Consider the following 8,208-nt stretch of genomic DNA (forward strand, 5'->3'; position numbering starts at 1 on the left):
AAGCCGCCATGGTGCCTCTTACACGTTTTTGTGGGTTGAATTATTTTTGGTCTTTTAATCGAGGTATGGAAAGGATTCTTCCAATAATCCCCATTCCCTATGCCATAGGGTTAGGTTTAGGGATAAGGTCCAGGACCGAGCCCTGATTTAAATAGAAACATGAGTGAAGAGTGGATGCTCAAACCCCCAAAAACATCATTGTCTTCATTTTTTTTTTTTTTTCCCGGTACCAAGTCCCAGTCGGAAATCTTGGCAATCCAGCACAAAGAAATAAATTCAAGTTATCTCAATTGTCTTAAAAAAAAAAATTTCTGAAGAAAAGTATGACCGTTTTGCCATTTTATACCATTTTATAAGGCTATAAACCAAGCAAACAAATAATATATTTTTACTGCACGAAGCACAGTATAACGATGCACACAAATTGCATTAGAATATCCTGTCCTCAATAAACTGAAATAAAAAAAAAAAATTCAATTTCGTTTAGCAACAATCGTAAAGTTGTTCTTAAGTAGTCGGTCAATCAGTTTCACGCCGTAGAAGTAAAACTACAATCACAAACGGATATAATCCCATTTCAATACCGCGTGAACCATAGATAAACCGTCGCGGATTGTAATAAACGCCCAATGCGCAATTTAAAGAAACTACAAATCAAATTCCAAATTCCAAGAGTTGTTTTCAACAAATGTTCGCGTTTGCTTCACGCTCGATATATGGCGAGATCTTCACGCATCCAATCACGAACTGCACACAAGCAACTTTAAGGTCTCACAGAAGGTCCGATCTTGTAAAACTCTTCCAACGATCCCCGTAACATGGCAACACATTTGCTTCAATACATCCATCCATTTTCTCAGCCGCTTATCCTCACGCGGGTCGCGGGGAGCGCTGGAGCCTATCCCAGCTGTCAACGGGCAGGGGGGAGGGTACACGCTAAACTGGTTGCCAGCCAATCAGCCGTGTCCAATTACTGTTGAGTGCCCGGACGAACCCCACGTAGGCACGGGGAGAATATCCAAGCTCCACACCAGGATCGAACCCAGGACGTCAGAACTGAGGCCAATGCTTTCCAGCTGCTCCACCGTGCCTGCTGCAATACATCCGTCCTATGATATGATATAATATGACAAAGTGTGGTGAGTAGCGACCGTGCAGTTGTGTTAAGTAAATTCCTTTCTACATCCATTTTAAAATACGACACGTGAACTTTGTGCGCGAAACGGATCAGGAGTGGCCCCATCGCTGTACTTCTCGTTTGGAAAAGGCACGAAAAATGTTTCCCAGCCATCCATCGATTACGGTAATCGGGCAAGTTTCGGTGAAGACGTTTCCGTGCAAAGATCGGAAGCGTCGTTTCAAAGAGGATATTTTGTGTACACGACGAGGGACTTTATCACGGCCTCTCGCGAAATGAAATCCAGGGTCGCTTTCTCTTTCCTTGTTTTTTTTTGCGCGTGGGAGCAACCGATTAGTGTCATCAGTTTCTCGTCGTTGTCTGACTTTTCTCACGGAGATTTAGCTCTACCCTCTCTACAAAACTTTTTTTTTTTTTTTCCAGAGGCATCAGGATAAGAAATTCACATCAATTCAAACCCGGAATATTTATTGTTATTTTTTATAGCGTTTGAATCAGATTTCATTTCAGGGCTCTCGCTCGAAAAACACAGCCGTGCGGCTTCTGAGCAGTTTCGAGCTCCGGCATTGCCGAATTTTACCCGCAAAAATAAGAGCGCAGGCGTCGCTTACGTAATTTTCTTGTAGACCGTTTTTGCTGTCACACGCGAGCTTTCGGGACTGCAGGTGAGATTAGCTGTCACGCTACGGAGGGCAGGTAAAATATCTGCGGGCCATCATGTCGCACGGCGCTAAGGGGGGGGGGGGGACGCGACTTCTTTAATTCCTCCACCGAGGGGTCGATGATCCATCCAACCATGTAATGAGGTCTCTTAGCCAAACGAGCAGCCCTTCTTCTTGAGCTGCCATACGAGTGTATGACGGTGTGAACGCAACAGAGACGAAATAAAAGCGCTTTCGACGCGTCCTCCTGATCGCACGCAGAGCGTTTCTACGCAGGTGTTCAGCGACATAACTCAAAGAGTCAATCCGCTGTAAATATGAAGCAACATCTGTTGCTCATTTCCAGACCAGACGTGATCGGTCGCTTTGCTGTTCAACTTTAAATTTTGTTTTTCTCCCCGCACGTATGATGTAATGAGATGATCGCGGAGTACTTTGCTGTCAGCCTAATTCTGTGTTTGGGGAGCGTCCCAGAGTAACGCTGCGGTGTTGACTTTTAAGAGCCCGCCGATGCTTTCATCACTAATTGGCTTTTAAACGGGCGCGATGGTTACGGCTTTCGTGAGTGCACACCAACAATTGGCGATGTACATGCAGTAGAAATCCTATTATGCTGTGACAAAGAACACACATTAATCCTGGAAGCGGTTTTCGAACAGTAGAGTTGAGTATTGCAACTCCGTTGAGGTTCTATGGCTACGCCGTCTGGAGGACTACATCTGTTACGATTACCACTCAGTTACGTTGGCCCTGCGATGTACTTCCAACCAATCTGGTGTGTAGTCTGTCTTTCACCCAGTGTCAAATGTCATCCATTTGTGGTCTTCAAAGTAAGACCAAATTCTCGTTCGTGCACGGGTTCTTACCCTTTCCTGTCCTATCCGAGTCCCGGTCGCGCTCGGACGAACGGTTGTTAGACTCCTGAAAATGTTTAGGAAAGATGCAAGCAACCTTTCAACCACGTTTAGCATAGGTTACTCCCGCACTAGAGCTCAGGCACGTGACCTCACCATTTTCAGTGATGTTTACCTAGGTTAACTTGTGGCCGCAACACGCTTCCGTGTACGGGGGCTGAAGGCTATCCCGGTGATTTATTTTCTTTTTTTAAATACGCATTGGACTCATTTGAGAACAATGTATATTTAAAATTTAAAAAAAAAACATCTGTCACGGAGAAGTTTAACGTGTGGCCGCAACTCGCTTCCGTGTACGGGGAGCCGACTCGCTGTCTTTTGTTTTTCCAATCATAGTGAATGAATGCGAGTTTGTGTAAAACCAGGGGTCATTTGTTGAAATATCGGTATTTGTATTGAAAAAATATGAGTGGCTCCATCACTACGTGGAATTTATTCTTGATTGAGAACAGATCCAGCAACGAAGTATTCGTATGCGTCCTGACTTTTCTACACTTTCAAACTCTTCCATGTAAATCTCGCCAATTTACTCACCAGATCCTTGTAGATGGAGTTGTTCAAGTTCGGTCCACTTTCTTATCTCTGTGCCAAGTGTCTCTCATTTTTCCACGCACCTTCGTTTATTATCACCTTCTAAATGTTTGACGGTATCGGACAAATCTCTGGGCGTCGTGCTATAAGACGTATTTTCGTGCCGTCTCCAACCGACTTAGCATTGAACAATGCCTTGCTAGACCGTCAATATGACTTCGGTGACGTAGGTGCATGAGCTCCATATTTGTTTATGTATCTGAGGCTGAAAAGCAAATTGTGGAGAGTTTGTGTCGCCCACATATGCAACCCTTGCCAACAGCCTCTCAAATTTTAACTTTGGCTCCAAACCCCAAGACCTGCTGTCTCCAACCGGCAGCCCGCGGGCCATTTGCGGCCTCTAAGATGATATCGCACAATGTTGTTTATGGTGCAATAAACAAATAATACGGTACAATATATGAATATGTGGAACTTGAAAATGTGTCCCAGGGGCACAGTTAAGACATGTCACACACATACACAAAAAAATTGACTTTAAAGCACTGAGCATTGCATTTGGCAGACCTGCACAATGTATTAAGATCATTAATGCATGTTACATATTGCGTTTCGGAGTCAAACAGTCGCCGTCTTAAAACCTGCAATGTTTTTGGCGGGATACAAGAAGTTAACTGTCACACATAAAGTGTCTCTCATTTTTCCACGTACCTTCATTTTTCACCTTCTAAATGTTTAACGGTATTGGACAAAACTCTGGGCGTCGTGCTCTCAGACGTATTTTCGCGTCGTCTCCAACCGACTTCGCATTGAAGAATGGTTTGTTTGACCGGCACTTCCGGCCAGTGACGTGATTTGATGACGTAGGTGCACGAGCTCTACAGCTCCTATGCAAAGATGTTACCCATGATCCTTTGCAACAGCAATTTTTAAAGTAACAGGCCACTGACGAAAAGGCTCAAAGCGACAGAAACAAATGAAAACAGCTACTGAGAAGAAGCGTCGAATCTTGGTTAAGTTAACTTTTCGCCAATATCAGACATCATCTTAACAGTTATTTTCATAAGCCATAATGAATGTCGAACAAAACGATAAATGGCCTCTGAACTAATTCTCTGTCAGCGTCGGCGACTACCATTTGAAATAAATACGACAAACGCGCATGCATTGAAGGATTGCTACTTGTGGTCCATCTTCCAAAATTTGTAAATATAATACTCGCTGTGGCGCAATGGCATCAGTTCGGTAAACGGAGTCGAATTCATTTCAAACCGTGCAATTGTTTCCCACGATCCAAGAGGCAGCCACCTTTAAACCGATGATGTTTTCATACCATGGCAGGTTCTGCTTTGTGGGAAGCTAACTAACGTCTTTAGCCAGCAGACGTAAGGTTGTGCAGCCTGCGATTAAAAAAAAAAAAAAAAAAATTGCCGTGAGAAGCGAAGGTGTGCAATTCGCAGACATCATTACCGTTCAAATCCAGCCTATTCTGTGGAAGAAAAAAAAAATATCGGAGCAGGACTTTTACAGCTTCAGTCAGCAACGTCCACCTTTCTGGCCCTTCTCAGCAAATATGTGACTGTAATGAAAACGTAGATAACACTGGGGATTGTGCGACGGACGGAAACGCCAAGCTGTGCAGTCGGGGGGGCAGTTAGTTGTGTGACGCTGAGCCGATGGGCCCAAGTAGGATACCCTGCAGCTGCCGTTTTCCACCAAACCACACCGCGACCTGCTCGTCATCGCGTGACACCTTTAGCTCGCTTTGTCGCTTTTTGAGTTTCCCGCTGGTCGCTCCACAACGTTTTGCCTTTGGGTTCTGGTCAGAAATCCCTTTTCCGTACCGTACAGCCAACTCTTGTACCGACAAGCTATTTTACTGGATTTATTATATTTATTTATGTCACTGAAAGCTATTCTGCGTGGGAATGTGTCGTTACAACCATGTAAACACGCTGATCAATTTCTATTGCGAACATCCAGTCGCTATGGTCGCGTTTGTGCGTGTCCCGGTTTGTGTGTTGGCGTATGACAATTCTGTTGACGTTAGCAGTTTGTCGTGAGACAGAAGCTGCGCTGCTTACACCTACACTTATTCCTAATGAAGGTTTTACAGGACCCGCAGAGTCCTTTACGTAACTGTTGTGTGCATGTGTGTGCGTGCGGCAAGAGTTATTGACATTTTGGGGAAAGGACCGGAGACGGCACGGACGACGGAGAAAGAGAAACACGTCCCGGCTGCAGAATAAATAGGAACTCGAGCAGTTAATATTCAATTTTCCATACCGAGAGATGATGTGAGAACAGCAAAGGTCCGTCGTTCGACTTTACAAGCACGAATACCACAGTGCTAACACACATCTCGCCGGCGAGTACTTCAAAACACACCACTTACACGATTGTGCAAGTTATCAATACTATTTCATGTCTTTGTCGAAAGTTCTGCAATAATGTAATTGGGCTTCAATTTAGGTGATGAAATGAAAGGATTAAAAAAAAATGATTAATAAAGTCTTCCTTGGCCCGCGTCCCAACTCCGCACGAGATTCCATTGAAGGCCGTTTATGAAGTGAGACATCTTGTTCACAACACAAAGACACGGATCCATAAAGACCCGAGGCCCAGTGCGGCGAAATACTATCGTTTGAGCGCAGCCGTTTGTGTTACGGTGTAATTCTTGTTCAACAGCGTTAATCCGCTTTTGTACTGTCTCCATGTTCAAGCAAAAAGGAAAAAAAAAAAAATGTACACGCTTTGGAAAAGATATACTTTACAGAAAGAAAAATGCGCTTGCATTGCACTGCAGTGGAATTTGAAAGGAAATGTGGCAAACCAAACATACTAGAAATTTCTCTCTTACTCACGGATATGCTTTTTTTCAAAATAAAATGTTCTCAATCCTTGAGACGACAAAAGCGCTCCATTCTAAGTTTGTCCACTACGGTACAGTTTGGATCGCTAAAAAAAAAAAAAAATCTCCAAATAATAAGCAGTATGTGCGCTTCCAGATGTTTGTCAAAAAAATTAAACATTGCATATATTTAAACCATGAAATTTCATCAAGCAATTGTCTGATAGCATAATGCTAACATAAAATGTGAAGCCCCACAGATGAGCTAATGGAAATGAGCATAGTCATTACATTAATTATGAACTTTCAAAGAATTGCTTCCTTTATACGCGGAGCAGCAACACATACAGATAACGACAAACAGCATAAAATGTTACTCACTGGCGTATAATAAAGATAACAAAACACATTACTTGAGACCTCAGTGGTGCCCCGCGTGCAGTGGCGCAACTTGGTACTACACTCAAAACACGTAGCTTTCCATTTGGACTTGCCTGAACAATATCAAAACCCCCCTTGGGGAAAAAAAAGCCAAAAGATTTGTTTAAAAATATACCGTAATTCCCGGGCTACAGAGCGCACCTGGTTACAAGCCTCACCGAGTACATTTGAAAAGGAAATACCATTTGGTACATACAGCCTCAAGTGCACACATTGAAACGCGAAGTATTTACAAAGAAAGACGGTTTAACGCTAGCACGGCGCTAGCGCCGCACTAACGGCAGTGCTAATGCTAGTACCGTGCTGACGCTAACAAGGTCGGTTAAAATAAAACTTACCGGGAAATATCACTGAGACATGCCAGTAACACAGCTACCACAGCGCTAACACCAGTGCAGTGCTAACATGGCCGGTAAAAGTCACTTTTCCGCTCGAGTGCCCCCTTGCGGCCGTTTAGAAAAAAATGCACAAATTAGCCGCGGGGTTGAAAAAAGCCACAGCTAGTTGGCCGGAAATTATGATACTTTGGGCGTAAACGACGAACCGTAGACGGTGAATTTTAGACAGCGAATTGTTGCCGGTTGAATTGTTAACACGAAAAAGTTCCACTGAAATACAACAATTGAAAATGTGATCACTTTACATTTCAAATTCAAATCCTGGCGGCACACGTTCACTTCCATGCTTAGCGCTTGTATTTCGAAATGTATTCTCAGAACCGATGACGCCCCCCCCCCCCGCCCCCCATGGATAGATGTTGCCAGGCAATCAAGTGAACAAAATCACTAAAGCTTGAGCGCCCCAAAAACACCCCCCCCCCCGGTGTCACAAAGCCGCCCCCTCCCCTCCTGTAGCATAGGTACGCCACGCATCATTATATTACATAAGCGAGCGGCTTGAGTCACTCCGCTCTCGCGGAGCCGACTAAATAAAGATGCCGCGTTTTTACGGCTGTCGGGTGGAAGACGAGCGCGGGAGTAAACCGTCGCGCAGGAAAGCAAGGAAGGAAGCGTCTTGCTGGAAACTAATGAGTCGCTTCGGAAGGATCAAACCGGGGGAGACTAAAGTGATCATTCCCAGCCAAGGATACTTAACACCACGCGGACCGCCACCCGCCTGCTTCTCGGCGCCGGTCGCAAGGGGGGCAATTAAAAGAAAAGGATGTGAAAAAAACACTCAAGCGGTGTCCCACGAGCCAGGGTGTGGGGGATGGGGTCTTGTTTTGATGGGCGGTTTGTGTAAAACACGTTTACGGTGTCAATAAAGTACATATTGGAATCGTTTTATGCCCCGCGGCCGAGCATGTTTCCCCTCATAAGTAAGGCATGAGTGAGCGTAACGGGAAAAATAATAAAAACAAAAACAGGAAGTCGAGGACATACAGATGCAACGAAATGAACCTCTGGAGGCCAACGTGTGTGTACATGTTTCTATATTTCCACCAGACACAGATGCAGGTCTTAATCCCTCCAGAACTGATGGGGGGTAAAATCGGAGCGGGGTAAAAAATAGCAAAGATAGCGGCGTGAACAGTCCTGCGCCGTAAGTGTATTGATATTTTGGCTCCGCACGTCCACCTCCGCACCGGCGATGTCTCACACAGACAAGAAAGACACACACATTGATGAATGCGATGGATGATTTTTTCTTTTTTTTTTCCCACTCGTGTGC

Source organism: Syngnathoides biaculeatus, chromosome 6 (genome assembly GCF_019802595.1).
Source record: "Syngnathoides biaculeatus isolate LvHL_M chromosome 6, ASM1980259v1, whole genome shotgun sequence".
Lineage (NCBI taxonomy): Eukaryota > Metazoa > Chordata > Actinopteri > Syngnathiformes > Syngnathidae > Syngnathoides > Syngnathoides biaculeatus.